The 19156-nt window shown below is 48.1% G+C and overlaps 1 protein-coding gene and 1 long non-coding RNA gene across 9 annotated transcripts in view; both read left to right on the top strand.

The window, feature by feature from the left end:
• CUX1 (cut like homeobox 1) overlaps nt 1–19156 on the top strand; it is a 348366-nt gene that overhangs the window by 40633 nt on the left and 288577 nt on the right. The window lies entirely within an intron of this gene.
• LOC110132163 (uncharacterized) lies at nt 131–12634 on the top strand. Its single transcript, XR_002312378.2, has 2 exons — nt 131–594; nt 12422–12634. It is a non-coding gene; the product is annotated as an uncharacterized lncRNA (long non-coding RNA).

The raw sequence follows: 19156 nt of genomic DNA, 5'->3' as shown, positions 1-19156 counted from the left end.
CTGCGCAAGCGGGCAGGCGGGAGAGTGGCTCCAGGGGCTCCAGCTCCGGGGCTGCCTCGGTGGTCACAGGCTGGCTGGTGGGGCCAGTGGCGGGCTGAGCCCACGGCGCCTGCCGCCTCAGACAGTGATCCTAGTGACCCTCTCTACGTGGCCACCATGGTCATCACTGCCTCCACGCCTCACTCCGCCGAGGGCCGGAGGAGGACATTGCTGGAGGGACCAGTACTTCTTTGGACCCCACAGCTTTCTGCGCAGGGTGCAGTGACAGCGAGGCAGGCACCAGCTGTAGCGCGGCCCTGCTCAGCTATTGGCTGGCACCACAGTGGGCCCCTCCCCCAAGCATGAAACCGTTAGTGAGCAACTGTCCACCAGTGACCGTTAGTGGCCCCGCGCAGCCATTGGTTGGTGTCTCCGTGGGCCCCGCCCCCTGCCATCTCGTATATAAAAGCCCGAATTCAGACCGGGGGAGATGGTTTGTTGACACGATAGTCTGCCGTGTTGTCTACTAGCTTTCAAGTTGTTATTCCTTGTTCCAGCAACTCATTTCCCGATTTATTGACCTGTAGCGCCGTGATCAGAGCGAGCTTGGGCTTGGTAACGTTTTTATCTCCTTTTTACTCAAAAAGCAACTGAAATGTCCCTGGGCACCCCCAGCCTTCCCTCAGAGCTCTGGTCAGGGTCAAGGTTAAATAACTCAGGGAGGAGGAAGGAAGGAAGCACTCTGGATGCATGGACTCCAAGCCCAGCCCTGTGGCCAGCCCTGTTAGCCCTGTTGGGAAGTCTCAGGGTCACGATCTCTTTGGATCTTGAGGACAGTCCTTCCAGGCCGTCCACGAGTCTTCCTGGCTTCTCCTTGGGATGTCCAGTTTCTGGCCTGAGTCCCCAGGCTGGTCAGTGACAGACTTGGCTGGGTTTTGCCAGACTCTGGATTCCCACCTGGTCACCACCAGGCCCTATGTCCAGCCTGGGGGGAGAGGGTAGGGGGGCGGGGAGGGGATCCATTGGATTACTTCAACAAGCTTGAAGCAAAGTTGGCAGGTTCCCTTCTGGTGGTGGTGTCATGCGGTTAAGACTGTTGAACACAGCTTCACCTGAAGGAAGTAACTTGGGATCGTGAAGCAGAGGGTTCAGGGTGTCTCCCCTCCCACTTCTCCATCCTGAGCAGGGCTGGCAACCCCCGAGTGTCAAGAAGGGATGCGGCTCGCGTGGCATCTGTTGATAAGACTTTATTCCGCTGCTCAAACCACATGCAGGTGCGAGACCACCATAATCTTGAAAGATCCTGGTTAGAAATTGTAGGAGGCAGGAAGAGGAAGCTAGGTTGACAGGGCCCTCTGGTCTTTGTTGCTGTGTCTCGTGTCCTAGCCAGGCCTTGAAGCCCGGCTGTTTCACAGGTGGGGAAGGGGCAGTTGTTATTCAGCCCTGGAGCTGGGGTCCACACCCAGACCTCTTCGATCCTCTCAGGGATGATAACCTGGCAGCCATGCCTTTGGCCAGCTGATTTGTTGTTGTTTTAGAAAATGTTGCTACTCATTCATGAGACATGAGGATGAAAGCTTCAGTTTTAGCTGAGTTTGGATCAGACAAGGATTGCTCTTATTATAAGCAGGGCTTTTTATTAACTGAAAACACTTGGCTCTTAAGATGCGGTGTTTAATTGCTGTTGAATGTATTTTTGTCACACCACCCTGTGATAAGCCAGAGAATGGTTTGTGCCCAACACAGCAGGAAAGCAAAGGGAGGAATGACAACCTTGTGCTCTTCAGGCCCCTTTGGAGCCTGTGGTCTCGTGTTTGCTGTGTCAGGTTTAGTTTCTGTTTCCTGCACCTGGTCTGAGGCTGATCAGGACCAACGGCGGGAGAGACCATCCCTGGGGTGCTCAGATGTGTTGCTCTCCCGGCCTGGGCCAGAGCTCATCTCTTCCTGGTCTTTCATCCTAGGTTGTGTAGGCCTCATGTCCTAGCACTGACAGAGGAAAATCAGCTATTGAACCTGGCCTTGTGGTTTTTTTTGGGGGGGAGGGGTTTGTTTGTTTTTTGCAAAGTGGAAATGATTTTGTGCTTTGAAAAAGTAAGAAATGCTAGTAAAAATAAGAAACTATGAAAACATAGGATGAAGGAAATAAAAAGTCACCCCTCATCCTGTTCCTGTTCACATTCTTGTGTAAGGCCTTCCAGACACTTCCCTGGCTATGGACTTAGGACACCAGCTGATGGAAGAACACTTTGGATACCGTTTGCTAACAAATCTCTCAGCAGCCTGGAGTTTGCTGTGCTACTAAGTATATCTCCCAATGTTCATTTAGAAAGATTAACATGCCATTTGTTGAAATTACTCATTACATAATATTTCGCTGATTTCCCGTCTTTCATTAAATTGTTCTCTTTTTCAACTTTGCACTACTACACAAAAAAGTCAGACACGACTTAGTGACTAAACAACGACAACAAAGACTATGTTTGGATGAACATCCTTATGCATCTATGCATCTTTTAAAATTACTTTTAATGTCTGATTATTTCCTCAGGTTAAATTTCCAGAAGCAGAAGTGCTGAGTGAACAGTGTGTGTATATTTTTAAGACTTTGAGTACTTATTACCCAAACTTCCCAGAAACATTGGACCACTTTATAGCAGCAGTTGCACTAAATTCCTTGTATTACTTTTTTTTTTTTTTTTTTTTTGAGTAACAGCTCATGGTTCCCCCTGCAAAAAAAAAAAAAAAAAAAGACATAAAAAGAAGTCTCCTACCTGCCCTGCAACTGCTCCTCTCCCATTGTTGATTTCTTTGTTTATCTTCCTGAATTTCTTTATACACAGAAACAAATACAAGTATGTTATTTTCTCCTTATCTACACATAGTCTGGCATGCTGTGCATACTTTTCTTCACTTTGCTTTTTAATTTTTAAAAATGATTGGTGTTCCTTAGACTTTCCAAATCAGGACATGAAAGCTGAAAATTCTGTTTTCTTTTTTAAGTAATTTTATTTCTTTAGTTTTGGCTGTGATGGGTCTTTGTTGCTATGCAGGCTTTTCTCTAGTTGAGGTGAGCGAGAGCTACTCTCTAGTTGCCGTGCACTGGCTTCTCGCTGCAGTGGCTTCTCTCATTGCGGAGCATGGGCTCTAGAGTGTGCGGGCTCAGTGCTTGGGACTCACGGGCTTAGCAGTTGTGGTTCACGGGCTTAGTTGCCCCGCGGCATGTGGGATCCTCCTGGATCAGGGATCAAACCTGTGTCTCCTGCATTGGCAGGCAGATTCTTTTACCACTGAGCCACCAAGGAAGTCCTCTATTTCTATTTTCTGTCTCTCTCAGAGAGCCATGGTATTCCCTGATAGGGATAGCTGTACCCGATGTATCAGGTTTTCCATTGAGAGATATTTGTGTTGCTTCCAGTCTGTGCCCTCACAACACCGCCGCCTTGAAGAGTGTGTCTGACACTGGTGTGCATCTGTCTCCTAGAAGATGTATAGGGTCCCTACACATGAGCATCTGTGATCAATCGGTGCTGCCACCTTCCTCTCATGGGTCCCATTAGACTCCCCCCCAGCACAGTGCTGCACTCCATGGGCCTGCCACGGAGTCCACCCTGAGTTCTAGTTCTTTCACCATCCAGTGAGCTGTGCATCGGTGAGGACCCTCCCCTCAGTACCCGAATGTGCAATCCCTCCTCCCCTCTCCCCTGAAATAACGCCACTTCCTTTTAGGGAAGGGCAGCAGCTCTCTATGAGCCACCAGGAAAGCCACGAGGCCTTCTAGAGCCTGACCTCCCACAGAGACAGCCATGGACTGCGGTGTGGCTGACTGGGGTTCAGGGTAAATGGTCTGACAATGCAGAGCCTGAAGAACTGAAATGATCACAGCTGAGACTGAAAAAGTGCAGGCAGGGCCCAGGAAGGGGAAGTGGCAGCCATGCCCCTGTGGGCCAAGCCCCACCAGTAACACAGCCAGAGGAGTCAGCAGTGAAGGTCCAGCCAGGATCTAGGTGGTCCAGACAAGCCAACCTTCACACAGCTTTGTTAAGAATAGTTTGGGTCCCAAACCAGGAAAGCAAACTGATACTTTTTAATACAACATAGTTTTAAAAAAATTTTGTGAGTAAAGAGAAAAAATGGTGAAATGGTAGCTTAAAGTTTTCAAGCAGAAGAAACTCTCTTCTTCAGTACACTGTTAGGGTTAGAAGCCTGTTTGCCTTGTGATAGGGGATCTGGGCCCTGTCTGTTCATTGTAAGTGACATAGACCTATGTGCTTAAGTATCTGGAATCTTTGGGTTTCAGGGTCTTTGCAAACTCCTCTGGGAGACAGTGTCCTGGGGCTGACTTGTGCCGTGAAGTGAGTCCAGGAGAAGTTTACAGGTGCCTGTGGGACACAGGAAGGGCACCACCTGGTAGTTTTGGGTGACCTTGACTCTATCCCTGCCCCACCCCATGTCCCTTTCTGATGGCTTTAACAGACAAATATTTTTAAATCATCTACCCTGTGCAAGAGTGAAACTGTGAAACTGTTAATCGCTCAGTTGTGTCCAACTCTTTGTGACTGCATAGACTGTAGTCCACCGGACTCCTTTGTTTGTGAGATTCCCCAGGCAAGAATACTGGACTGGGCTGCCATTTCCTTCTCCAGGGGGTCTTATTGACCCAGGGATTGAACCCAGGTCTCCTGCACTGCAGGCAGATTCTTTACCATCTGAGCCACCAGGGAAGCCCAAGAGTGGTCTCCTCTAAAAAACACTTTGAAATTAGGAGGGATCCTTCCCTCCCTCCTCCCTATTTTATTTCTAGGTTGGATCTGTTTAGTATAATGAAACATTCTGCTTTATTCTTCTAAATAAACACATTCCAACCATTGGCATTTCAAAATTTCTTTCTCAGGGGCCCCTTTCTAGATGAAGCTGGTCTTTTTGGATGAGGCTGGTCTTGTGTGGCCTCAGTGGTCTTCAGCTGTTTTTCTTGGGCTTGCTGCCTCCCTGAGACTCGGGCAGTGTGACCACACAGTAGGCTCGCCTGGCCCACCTGAGGGTTGGTCTGCCTATTTCTGAGACTCCGTGTGGTTCTCCTCTCCCACAACCTAGCCCTGCCAGGAGATGGAAGGGGTCTTGCCTGGTGCTTGGCAGGTTGCCTGGAGGGTCTGCTCCTGCCCAGAGGCAGCACAGCAGCTCCATGAGAGGCATCCAGGTGGGTGACTGTGGTCACCAAGCACTTGTGTCTTTGCATGGGGGAGAGGGAACTGTAGGATCATGCTCTGATCTTCCCCCACCTGTGGACATTGGTGATGGGTGGGAACAAACAGGAGTCAACTGGGACAGAAGGGAAAGGTAGCTTCGCTTGTGGATATAGTGCACACCTGGTCCAGAAAGGTCTGAGCACCTGCAGGAGGAGGCTTGCTTGAAAAAAATAAAATCAGCTAAAGGCACACAAGACTCAAAACACAGTAATATCCAGAATGCATTATATAATGTGCTCCATTGAAAGGAACACTGTGAACCAACTTAGGGAAAGGATCTTTTAAAATGGCTTTCCTAAAAATACTCCTAGGAATGGGTCAGAGGGTTTGGAGAATTTGCCTTTCAGAAAGTCCTAATCTGACGTGGAGATTGTTGCTGGAAGCTCCTTGTGAAATGTGCAGAAGCCCACAGTCCTTAGGCCACGTTAGGAATGCCAGTGCTCTGAGTGTCAAGAGGAAGAGGTGCAGGAGTGGGCTTTGGGGGCCTTTCCTCCTTATCACACCTCCCCCAGACCCTACTCACTGGCCTCGTAAAGAAACAGATGGCGCCCCAGGAATAGCTCCGAACTCCCGTTGGCTCCTGGCTGTATAAAGAGAAAGGACGGGGACCATAAAAATTTGAAATCTCCCAGGAAAGGAAATTATTTCCTTCATGAAATATCGATGGAAGGGGAACATTTAAAATGACAAAAATTATGAACCCCAGATTCAAGTCGAACCAGATACTGCACTTTAACCTTTTTGAGAATTGTTAATTTAAAAGCGAATAGAATGAAATATAGACTATAAAAGCAAATTAAATCATTTTTATGCTTCCTGGGTTTTTGATGTCACACAATTGGAAAAGCTCATAGAAGAGTGGATTTTGGAGGAAGGACGGTGAGGCTCGGGGCAGGTCCAGTACAGGCTGGAAAGCTTTAGGAACAGGAGGGAAGAAGCCAGCCTACAAGGGCCCAGGGTGGAGAGCCCTGCAGATCCAAAGAGACCTCCAGGACAGAGTCCTCTGTTAAGAGCAACTTTCTGGGGCAAAAATTGCCCATCCCATGTCCAACCAGAGGGAGCAGAGGTTTAAGAAAGGTGTCTTTGTCCAATTGATTTGCAGGAAGCCCCCCAGCAGTTGATGTTTTATGTGGAGGTGGGGGAAAGCTGGGGCCCAGTTACATGTATCTACCTGCAGGAATAAATAATTCTTTTGAAACATCACAAGAGAGAGAGAGAGAAAAAAAAAAACAGCTTAAGATTTATCTGAAAAGGAAGTGGGAAGTTAAAGTTGCTGGAGATCTCATTACTGTCTGTCTCGCTCACCGTAATTAAAAAATGCCTGAATGATCTTAATAACACATGATTCAGCTGACAAGCACTAATTGCCCTGTATCAGGCCAAGAGAAGATGAATGTTGTCAAGAAAACCACAAGTCAGACAAGCTGATTCTCTCTTAGTCTGACACCATGTTCCCATGTACAGACCAGTTTTTACTGGAGCCTTTCCAGCATCAAAAGCAGCTCTTTACCTTCCCATTAATTTTCATCGCTGGCAGGCCCGGGTTGTTTGTGATGCGCTGTTCTCATTACTCCTGCTTGCCTGCTCAAGAGCTCGGGTCTGCAGACAAAATGTAAATATGTTTCTTGCTCTTATCTTGGTCCTTTTTACGGAAAGAAATCCGTTCCCATTCAATCCGAACGCCTCGGTGGGCTTGTCAGTGAATTACATGGCATTTGGGAATTGATTTTCTGACGCCGCCGATTTGTCAAGAATTTCCCCTGCCTTTCCAGCAATTTGACAGAACCTGTTGGACCCCACCGCATCCTCTGAGAGGGTCTCCTGCCAGCAGAGAAGGAGGGATGAGGGCTCTGTTGTTTGGGCGTCCAGAAACTTCCTTGCAGGGGATGGTTTTTGAGGAAGGAGGAAGGAATAACAATCTTGGCTCAGCCCTACACGTCTATAGGACAGCTGAGTCATCCTGTCATACCAGAGCCGAGTCACAGACTGAATCAAATGAAGCTCATTTCCCCTTGAAAGGCCAAGCATCTCTTGCCCAGGGCAGTGCCCTGGGGAAGAAGGGACCATGGTGGTAATAGTACCCTGGCTGTCCCTGACCACCCACCATGTGGGTGTGCGCCTCGGTCCCCTGGTGTCGGCCTTGTGCTGGGGGGAGGCCCCCTGTAATGGGAAGGCAGATGGGCCAGTGACCTGCTCTCGTCTGGGCTGGATGGACCTCTGTAGGGAAACACCGACAGACAGCACACCGAATCCAGCTCAGACCAGCATCTCTGCCCTGACAACCCTGTCCCTGCCCTCCTGGGAGGCAGGCCAGTGGGGAATGGAGAGGTTGGCCCTGAGCTGGTGGCTGGGCTTTGGCTGTGGGGCCCGGGCCTGGTGCTCAGTATATCTGAACTGGGGTTCTTGTCTAAGAAAGTACCTCCTGGGATGGTGGTGTTTAGTCTCTCAGTCGTGTCTGACTCTTTTGTGATGCCATGGACCATAGTCCACCAGGAACTTCTCTGTTCATGGGGTTTCCCAGGCAAGAACACTGGAGTGGGTTGCCATTTCCTTTTCCAGGGGATCTTCACAATCCAGGGATCAAACCATGTCTCCTGCTTGGCAGGTGGGTTCTTTAATCACTGAGCCACTTGGGAAGCCTGGGGTGGTGGTGCGGTCTCAACACAGCAGTGCTCTCTATAATGCCGCACAAGGAGAATGCCGGGCACACATCAGTCAGGGCGATTTCTGTCTATCGTTGTCACCCTCTGGGATTGGGGAGTTCGATGAGAGGGTTCACATCGCCCAGCACTGTGAGCTGCACTTGTTAGGAGCACAGTCAGTTGCTGAGAGAGGAACTTAACCTCCTACAGAAAGAGGCTGATAAGGCTGGCAAATAAATGAGCAGAAACAGTAAGCCATTTAGTCCATGGACTTGGTGACCTGACAGTGGCTGCTCTCCCAGTGTTCCCTGTTGGATGGGGGTGCCTGGCTCATGGGAGCACCCAGAGCTACCCCACACCAAGCTTCGGGATTAGCCTAGTTAGCGAAGATGGTCTCTTACCAGAGACCTATTTTCCTGAAATTAAAGTGAAAATTTGTGATGATTATCAAATACTGTCAATGTGACTTAGTCATAGGAAACAAAGATCTTAAGGGAAGTGGTACATGGAAGTAAAGCCACAGTGCCCTTTTTGGGTCTCTGTTCAGAACCTGTGGCCTCTGTCTTTCTCTCATTAGCTTTTGTTTTTGAACCTCCAGGCCTCAAGCAGTGTTTCACCCACAACACTGTGCAGCCCTTAAAACATAGCTTCAGGAGGACCCAGCAAAAGGATCTGTGTGTGGGATCCCTGTTCTGAGCTGGGCTCTTTGGTCAGAGTCTAGCTCTTTTGGTGACCTGGTGGCCTCCAGAGTCCTTGGAGGCCGCCCCCAGCAGGAGTGGACAGGCTGGCCCCTGCCTCCCCCCACCGGGCAGGTAGTCCCAGGATTTGAACATTAAGGATGAAGTTTTTGTAGGCCTGATTGTGTGTGTTTCAAGTAACAGCACCTCTGCATGCCATCTTTGTTGTTTTATTTATGCATAGCCCTGAGTCACTGGAAACCAGGACTAGAGGATCCAGATCGATGACTGATTCCAGACCTCAGCCTTGCTAACTTGGCTTTTAAAGTCCTAGGCTGTGAAAGGGAGGGCTGTTCATTTAATCTTCCTATTTCACCAATTTTTCATGTGTAGGAGTGGTGCTCATCACCCTGATTTTTTTTTTTTAATCAAGTTATTTATATTATGGAGTGAGTCTGTCACACAGTCTGAATGCGGAATGCTGCCATCCTTTTAATCAGAATCCTGCCAGTAATTTCTGTTTACAATAGTGCTATAGAAAATTATATTGGGATGAAACTAACATAATATAGAAATTGTTGGCTTGTGTGCGATTTTTATAATATGTACATACAGACAGAGTTGGCTGTCGTTCAGAAGGCTTTTTCTATTTATTGTTGTGCTTTTTATTAGCTACTGTTCCAGAGCCCCCACAATGGACCAGGTGCTCTTGGGGAATTCGGGGTATTGGAGCCCCTGGCTGTGGACCTGGAGATCTCTCTTCTTATCTGTAGAGTCCTGTCAGAGCCCCAGAAAATTGTGATTCCAGAACTGTCTTCTCCTCTCCCATGTCTTAATCCATGATTGCTGCAGGCGTAGTTTGTAGATACCCCCCGTCCTATGGGGGCCTCCTCTGTTTTGGACAGGTCATCGTTTAAGGGGTAGGTGTTGTTAAACTCCCAGACCCAGTGTCCCAGCCCACCCAGACTTTTCTCCCAGAGAGCAGAACGGCTGATGGGAGGAGTTTTGAGACAAAACTACATGCGATTGTCAATTTCATGGATTACAGTTAATTCTGTTTAATGTTCCTTTTTTGTTCCCCCTCTCCCTTTTTGCCAAGTCCTGTGCATTATAGAACATCAACTTTAGCACAGAAGTGCTTAAAACTTGATTTGGCGCTTAAATGGATATTTACGTAGTGACACCACACATGTTGGATAAACAGGGGATTTGTTCTAATGAGACCTTCAGTGATTCAAAGCCGTTTTCCCCCATTGCCTTTGTGGAATCCTGGGCTCCTCTCCTGCTTAATTCTGGTGATGCCATGGCAGCCGGATCGCTCGTCCTATGTCCTCCCTGGGTTCTAGGTTCTCTGAAGTGTTGGCCACCCCCACTCACTCCAGGTGCCGTCAGCCACGGTGCCTCTTTCTGGGATTTGCATGTAGCGGAAATATTTGTTGAACTGAATTATTTTTACACACAGACCTTTCATGTGGCCAGTGTTCTGAGGTCTGTTTCCTTTGGCCGAAGGCTGGGAGAAACCTTCCAGTTCACCGAGGAGTGACGAAGGCTTCAGGTTCAGGGGTGCCCTACATGGGCTGCATGCACCCTGTCTCACCAAGGAGGCTCTCCAGCCAGGAGGGGGAGCCGAGGAGGGTGCCCACATGCCCCCATGGCTCCTGCCCTAGTGTTGGGGAAGTCTAGAGGCCTTTGGAGTGACACTGCTGGAGAGGCAGGTTCTTCCTGTGGCTCAAAGGGGAGGAGGGGGGAAAGAAGGAATCAGAGCCTGGAGGATCCTGCTCTGGGGACCCTCAACCTCAGAAGCCTCGTGACCTTAAAGGCCCAGCTCAGTGCTGTTGTGATTTCCGCTTTGTATCTCATGAATTATTTAAGAAATATCCGTGTTTTTCAAGGCTATGTTGCCTGGCATTTTTTTTTTTTTTTAATATTTATTTATTTGGCTGCACAGGGTCTTGGTTGCAACATGCATCCTGCATACATCTTCTCCATGGCAGGCAGGATCTTTTAGTTGCATGGGGGATCTGGTTCCTTGACCAGGGATAGAATCTGGGCCCCCTGCATTGGAAGTACAGAGTCTTAGCTACTGGACCACCAGGGGCGTCCCACCTGGCTTTTCCTGATAAGGCTGTTGGCTTCAAGGAATAATCTCCACAGCCCACACTTGGAGAATATTTACTTTGTGCCAGGGGCTGTTCTGTGTGCTTCTCACCTTCTAGCTCAGTCTGTCCTCACAGGCTACATTCACAGCAGAGGGAAATGAGGCTGGGGGCCGATGCCCCTTGGGAAGACATGCTGAGGGAGGCAGCTGAAGAGTTTCTGAGCCTCTCCCATCTTGTGATGGACCCAAATGCCCATGCCACCCTAAGACTGCTGTGCCAGGGTTCCCTTCCTCAGTGTCAGTCCCAGCCTCGGGGACTCTGCAGGGCCTTACCATCCTCCAGGCACCGCTGCTCCTTGGCAGTCAGGCAGGCCTGGCTTTTAGGGGAGCCCCCCTTCTTCCCACAGGCTCTGGGTCACTCTCTTCTGTTGCCATGTGGTGGCGGTGGTGGTGGTTCCCATGTTGCCACGTAGAGGTGTCTTAAGAGCTGAAACGTGTTTTCCAGCCTTCCTGGGTCTAACGCTGTTCCATGGTGATGAGAGAGCCCCCAGCACTCAGCCACAATATAGCCCCGACCCCGTCCCAACGGTGGATCAGGGAAAGCAGTTGTGCCCGGGAACGTGTGTCCTTGCAAACAGAGTCAGTGAGGGACACTGTTGGGAGTCATCACCACTGGGCTGGTGGGCGCAGCAGGGGAAGCTTCCGCTGGTGGAGGTTTCTAGGAGGTCCCATGGCCTTCCTCCCCTCTTCCCAGCGTGGGCAAAATCTCACTTGTCTTTGCAACCACTCACTTCTCGTCACCTCTCTTTCTGAATTGTGTGTGCCCAGGGGTGGGTGAGAGCCATTTAGGATCAGTGTCGGGAACACTTGCATGGACCCAAGGCCATGGATGTCCCCAGACCCGGATGGGGCCTTCGGGAGGAGCCCATGGCCAGGGCTGAACCCACAACTGCCACCCATGTGTACAAGCCGGTAAAGCAGGTGTCCTCCTCTGGGACTCGTTCTCCGATGTCACTTCTTGCTCTTAGTGTCCATGGACCAAAAAACCAAATTCCACCTCTGTACCTGGTGGTGGAAATGACCTTTATTTGGCCTTGAAGCTTACAGTTCTTAGGTGTCTTCTGGTGTATGTGCCCCCCCACCCCACTGATTATGGGCCCCTCTGCATGCTCACCCCAGGAGAACACATCCAATGCCAAGACACTGATGTGTAAAGTTGAATTCAGGGACTTAAAGGATAAAGCTCATTGAGAGTTAGTAAGTTCAGTAAACATTTTTTGGAGAAGAGAATGGCAGTCTAATCCAGTATTCTTGCCTGGAGAATCCCATGGACAGAGGAGCCTGGCGGGCCACAGTCCATGGAGTTGCAAAAAGTTGGACACAACTGAGCGACTAACACTACTAAACATTTTTGTGTTTTCCTTGTACTGTGCTTTGTCTCTCAATTCCACTGGATAATAAATGAAATTTATATTTGTTTCTGGACTTGTAGGTATCTGTATACTCACAGTTACTTCTAAATAAATGTTTAACACCTTTGGTTTATTGTCCTTCTCCCTATCTATACTGTTAGCTTGACTATCTCGTTGACTCTGATCATTTCAACTCCCAAACTGCATGCATGCATGAATGAAAGAGTGAATGAATGAATGAATGAATAAGTGAAGCCCAGTTTTTCCTTTCTCCCCAGGATCTGGCACATAGGAATTGGTCATTAATGTTTACTGAATATAATCAGTCCTCAAAAAATCCTACAGAGTTACTGTCACTCTTCTTTTGCAGGTTAGAAAACTGATACTCAAAGAGAATCTTTCCACCAGGATGGTTTCTGGAAGAGCATCGCCTTCATCCCCTGTTGCCCATCCGATGCCTTCTCCCTTGTCTCACAAAACCTTGTCTCCAGGTGCACATTAGGCTTTTTCCCCCCTGTCCTTTATAGTTTTTTGTTTTAATAAGCTTTAAGGTGAAAGCTTAATAAACTTAAAGTGAAAGTCACTCAGTCATGTCCAACTCTTGGCAACCCCGTGGACTATACAGCCCATGGAATTCTCCAGGCCAGAATACTAGTGTGGGTAGCTGTTCCCTTCTCCAGAGGACCTTCCCAATCCAGGGATAGAACCCAGGTCTCCTTCATTGCCCGAGGATTCTTTACAAGCTGAGCCACCAGAGAAGCCCAGGAATTCTGGAGTGGGTAGCCCTTCCCTTCTCCAGGTGATCTTCCCAACCCAGGGATCAAACCCAGGTCTCCTTCATTGCCCGAGGATTCTTTACCAGGTGAGCCACAAGGGAAGCCCAAGAATACTGGAGTGGGTAGCCTATCCCTTCTCCAGTGGATCTTCCAGACCCAGGAATCAAACTGGGGTCTCCTGCATTGCAGGTGGATTCTTTACCAACTGAGCTATGAGGGAAGCCCGATAAGCTTTAAATGATTCATAAAATAGATTTGAGAGTACACCAGAATTTTCTTCTAAGACATTCAGTGCTTGTGAAGTGTTCAGGAAATAACTTCTCAGAAGAAGGAACCTTGGAGTTGCAAATACCATATTTTTACTGGTTGCACGCAAGGCACTGAAACTGTCTTTGACCTCACATGATGGGAGATGCTATCTATTTTCTGGAAACCCAAGCTTTTCCACCCCCGCTTAGCTTAGACAGGGCTCCAGGGTCTGTGCGGCAGAGACATAGCTGCCCTGACAGTAGAACCATTCCTGCTGGCACGCAGTGGAGTGGAGAGGGGACGCCAGCGGCAGAAACGCACTGGAAGAAGGAAAGCGCTAGGAAAAATGTGGGGTTCCAGATGGACGGGTCTTAGTATCAAGGAGGCCTAGTTAGTGGGACAGGAGACAGGTGAGTATTCAGAGATCCAGAGACTGTGTGCTCAGAGCAGGAACCCCACCCTGGCACATTGGATAAGAGGGCCCGGGTCAGAGAGAGCCAGGCCATCAGTTCCAGAGGAAACAGAATCCCAGCTGGTGACCAAAATGGAGAGCTGAAGGGTCAGAGCAGACCTGCAGGAGGGCTCCTCCCCTCCCCCTCTCCTCTATCTTCCCCCTCCCTTGGCTCAGAACCAGCTGGACAACCCTGGGCAGGAGACAGGGCTGGGGGCTGCAGACTGCCTGGCAGAACCCTACACTGGGCTGATCCTCGGGATCAGAGCAAAACGTGCCCCTTACGTTTTTAAGCCGCTACTTTTGTGGGTCAGCATGAAGCAAGATGGTGGGTCTCTTACATAAAACATTTATATAAAGGTTTGGCTGGAAAAGTAGGAGATCAATTCTATTTGTACATTTACACTCATTGCTTAGAACACCAATCTGTTTTCCTCCTTTTGAATTGTAATTATTTGAACTATGGTTTAATCGTTATTTATTTAATGAATTGGCCATGTTAACCTTGAACCTTTCCATGGCTATGGTTTTTACCATCTGCCCCTTCTCACTTTACATGCGAACATGAGATCTTTTTTATTTCTGAAGTGTGGCTTGACGTCGTTTAAGCTGTTGCTTGCTTCTTATTTTCGACTCTTCTTTGTCACTTAAGTAGGATGTCTTAATTCTTATTTCGTGTTAGATTATTTAGCAGATTTGCAGATTTTTTTTTCTTCTTTTTATATAATGTTTTTGTATTGCATTTTGAACACTTTCTTATGGAGGTAGGTTTTAGAATTACTACAGATCCTATAATTCTTTTCTCAGAGACATTTAACTATTAGATGTAAACACTAGAAACACTTTCTTCAATCATATCACTTAGAGCTGCAGCCCAGGGAGACTGACTGACTGGAATGTGCCCCAGAGTCTGGGACTGGATCTCCTTCCAGCTCAGAACAGACGTTCAGACTTACTTGAATTCCAAATTTGGGGGTGTTTGGTTCAATAGTGATCTTGGGGGCAGTTGTTCTTTTGTTTCTAAGTCATGTTCGATTCTTTGTGACTCCATGGACTGTAGCACACCAGGCTTCCTTGTCCTTCAGTATTTCTTGGAGCTTGCTCAAATTCACGTCCATGGAGTCGGTGATGCCATCCAACCATCTCATCCTCTGTCGTCCCCTTCTCCTCCTGCCCTCATTCTTCCCCAGCATCAGGGTGTTTTCCAGAGAGTTGGCTCTTTGCATCTGGTGACCAAAGTATTGGAGCTCCAGCATCAGTCCTTCCAGTGAATATCCAGGGTTGATTTCCTTTAGGATTTATTAATCTTGGGAGCAGTAGTCCTTTATATTTATTTCCCCCTAAATTCAAAGAAGTGGTGACATTTTGGTTTTTAAACCAGTTGTTGTAGGCATTGGATTTCTGTATGGAGATCATCTGTTCGTTTTTTTTCCTCAACTCCTCCACTTCAGAGTGTCAATAAATGTTAGATTGAATTAGTTCAAAGGCTTTGTTGTGGTTGTCACTGTTAATTATCTGGGCTCTATCTTTTATTTTGCTCACTGTGGACTGTAAGCTCTGGGTGGTTAGGGCAGTGGCCATTTTAGCTTTTTGTTCCTACAAATTGACTTGTCACAGGTGGGCAACTCACTCAGGGCTTGTTGAATGAGTCAGATCCCAGAGCATGTTTCAGTGGAGAGTTTGTCCACGTTCTTTCTGTCCGCCTCCTTGCTCTGAGCTGGTCACCGGCAAGCTGGGGGCAATTGGACTTCTGAAGAAAACTGCGTCTAGAAGCTGATGGTTGATCGGATTCTTTTAATTTTAGGGCCAGTATTGCTCCTTTTTCTCCCATTTAGTGAAGTAGTGTGATGGTTTAGCACATTTTAAATAAGATTACACAAGCTGCTGTTAGCTGACTTCAAGTGTCTTTTAATCTGGAGAGAAAATGTTAACCTCCTCCATTTGCGAAACAGAGTGTTTCTGGCACCATATCCCAGAGTGTCTTCTGGTTTTTCCGTTTTTCAAAACTTACTGTGGGCTTCTAATTGCCCTCATTTAGATGTCCAGGGCAAAAATTGCCACTTCAACAAGAAAATTTTGTAATGAGCCGGAGGAAATAGGCTGGTCATTACCATGTTATATATATGCAGCCTAAAAATCTATGTGGATTTTTATTTCATGCGAATGTGACTGTTTAATTGAAAAACGTTGTTCAAATGCCCTTTCCCTTCCCCTCGGTCTGTTGTTAATGCACATATATCCAAGCCAGAGTCAGTTAAGGTGGGTGTCCATTTGCCAGAATGCTTCTTTTCATTTTTGGTGCACGGTTTTGCTTAGCCAAATCTATTTTTGTTTAATTAGGCCCTGCAAGAAAATAAAGGAGAGCTGTATTTAAATTTTTAGACCATGAAAGGGCCTCAAACTATCCGAGATGAAAGGCTCAAAAATTAACTTTAATATTTATTATATGAGTAAAACCAAGAGGGAGAATAGTTCCAGAAACTCTTCCTCTTTTTCCTTGTTCAGACAGCTGGCTTAGATTAATAGCAGGCCCAAAAGCAGGCATACTTGCTACTTTTCCTTGTTCTCTTACTAGAAAATAACTCTCTGAGGGAGCATACACTCTCCATCTCCTTGAATTTGGGGGGCAGGTTGTAAACTTTATAACTCACTCATATAATAAAATGTGTGTTGATCTCATTATCATATTTTGCTCTCTGGTAGAAGAATCCTAGTTTTTTCCTTTTATTGGGATTCTTCTTGCAATTTTAATCCAGAAAACAAAACCACGTGTGTGCGATAGACTTGCCTCATCCACAGAAAGTTCTAAAAACACCAGTTCCAAGGCTATGGAACCATGCTGGCTCCTGGCCCAAGAGAAGCTTGGAGGGACGCCCGTCTGGGGTCTGGCCCGAGAACATTCCTCTCATCATTCGACCAGAGATGCCCTGTGTGGGTTGCAGGTCAGCCAGCGACTCTTCTGCAGAAAGACGGTCAGACCTAGTTGCATCAAATGAAGACAAGGGGCAGAAGGAAGGAAGGGAGAGCGCCTTCCACCTGAGCTCTAGTCTTTCTCCCCTCCGTTGGATCCCGCACAGTGGATCGGCTGCTGTGATGGAGATTGTCAGCACTATGTAAATGAGAAGGAAAGTGAAAGTGCATCTCGTGCAGATAATTTCTATGTAGATAATTTGCCATAAAAATTTATATCACAGTCCTTAAAGCCCTCGGAGATGTAGTCTGTCTAGGGAAAGGTGATTTATATGGTATTAAAACACTTTTTATGTTCCAGTCCTTTAGATTTAATGTTTATTGCCTATAAAAATGAAATCTTCTTGTGGATATTTAAAAGTTTGGGTACTGTGTGAAATATATATTCAGGTTAGAATCTGAACCGCTTTGGGGATGTTGTAAATAAGTGGCAAATCCTCTGCTTCAAAGTGGGCTCCGCCGTCAGGCCCATGTCTCCGCTCTGCGCACCTAGGAGGTTGCACGCATTCAGCGTGTCATCACCGCAGTCAGGCTGCCAGGTAGGAAAATGTCTTCCATGGGGATGGTGTTGATTGCTTTAGAAAAATTTTTTTAAATCCGCTCACGAGTTCAGAAGTATCACCATTCCTCAGAAACTTGTGCAGGGTGTGACCAGAATGTCATGCCAGCCTGCAGAGGAGTGTGAGTTATGGCCCAGCTCGTAGAGGATGGAGGTGCTCTGGCAATGCCATATCAAGTACAGAGCAGTTTCTGGACTTTTGCGGCCCCTTGGATTCCCAAGTCGTGGCATGCTTTAGTGCTGGCCTTAAATAAAACCCCGAGAGGGTAAATCGTGCAGTGGGAGGCAAGGCTGCTGTAAAGGGGGAACTGTGTGAGCGTTCTGGGGGCTCCCAACGGTTATCTTTTGAATGGACAACCCTGGAGATGAGGACCTGGTTTGATCTCCAGCTGAAGCATAGTTTCTGCAGCCCTAGCCTGTCCTCCGCGGGCCTGTCCCACCAGACGCTCTCTCTGCCGGGACGGTGGCCTTTGTGAGTTTTATGTCCTGGCTGAGCCCTGGATGACCTTCCAGGCTTCTTCAAGGCGGGTCGTTTTTAGAAATTTTAGAACTTATGTGGGAAATGCTTTTTTTTCTGGAGATTTGCAGGAAAAGGTGAAACTCCTCAGCGAGGCCACCCTAGTATAGCCACGATGGGAATTGCAGGGCCATTGGAACACTGAGCCTGCCCTGTGGTGCTGGCCACTCTTTGAGGCCTGGAGTTGCAGGGTGAAGAGACAGGATGTGGAGGCTTGGGTCAGAGTGTTTATCCACGGGTGAGGTTTGCTGAGTGGCTGCTCCATAGAAGGACTTCTTGGCTCAGCCTCCAAGGGCAAGAGGAATCCACATTCTTAGAGAATCTAGGATAGGTAGACTGAGAGAGCGATGGGAATTCTGAAGCCCTCAGGATGGGACTCAAGTGGCTCCCTGCAGGGAGGTGCCTGTCCAAGCTTACCTCCAAAGGACGTTGCAGCACCTCAGGGAGTTTTCAGGCAGAATCAGTGATGAGGTGATGGCTGCAGCCTAATCATGGCAGTATGACAGTGAGTAAGAGGACAAAATTACTGAGGATTCTGGGGCCGTGTTTCCTTGTGTCACCAACACAGTGATGTGGGATACGTGCCCCAGGAGAGCGGGATACGTGCCCCAGGAGAGCAGACCACCGTCAACAGCCTCCTGATTTCCAGCTTGCCTGAAGCCATGCAGCAGGCTTTCCACTGTGGTGCAGGGATGTTTGTGATAGCAGTAATGTCTGAGAAAGGACACCAGTAGGGGAGCCAGAACTGCCAGGCACTGGAGGGATAGTCCCTGCCCTTAGTAGGTGTGTCATCAACGTGCACTTGTTGAAAGGTGGGAGGGCGTGTGTGGTGACCGTCCCCTCCCTGACTGGGGAGGGGTCAAAGTAACCACAGTCAGCTTTGTGTCTAAAGGGCCAGCGCCGAAGCTTCCAGCATGGCCTCCCCCGGCTCCTCTGCAGGCCCCTCAGGAGCAGGTCAGGAGCTCACCAACTTCAAGTTCACCATTCCCTCTCTCCCCCCGCCCCACCCTGTTGGTGTGAACCCCACAATCTGAAGAAACGAGAACACTCAGACTTTCCAGTGACAGTGTGTGAAGCGAGGCCACTTACACATCTCCATCGACTAATATTTTTGGTATAAAGCCGTTGCTAAAATTAATTCCAGTCTGAAACTTGATGAATTCTCAGTCATGGAATTAACAGGTTTCAAATGGGAAGAAAAAAAAATTGGCTCGATTAAAAATAAATGTTTGTGCCGGAAATTTGGAGCATGTCCCTAACAAGCTGAATATGTTTTTTTTTTTTTTCCTTCTCATTTCAGAGGGTCTGTTTGCCTCTTTGTCTTTACAGGGAGAAAGTACTCATTCACACCAGACCACTAGCCGTGACCCACCGGCACTGATCTCTCATGAGCTGTCAGTATTGTCCTTTATACCTAAGGCCAGCCTTTGGTCCACGTGAGGAATGAGATGCCACCAGGCTCCACGGAGGACTCTGAGCTGCCTGTGGTACAAAGCAGGTCACACCCATGCGGCTGTGTGGGGGGCACGTGATACCCAGAGGGCACCTCCTTTCAGCCAGCGCACCCACCCAATTGCCTCTTG

The sequence above is a fragment of the Odocoileus virginianus genome, chromosome 33 (assembly GCF_023699985.2).
Source record: "Odocoileus virginianus isolate 20LAN1187 ecotype Illinois chromosome 33, Ovbor_1.2, whole genome shotgun sequence".
In the NCBI taxonomy this organism is placed as follows: domain Eukaryota; kingdom Metazoa; phylum Chordata; class Mammalia; order Artiodactyla; family Cervidae; genus Odocoileus; species Odocoileus virginianus.
This window is presented reverse-complemented; position numbering and strand designations above follow the sequence as displayed.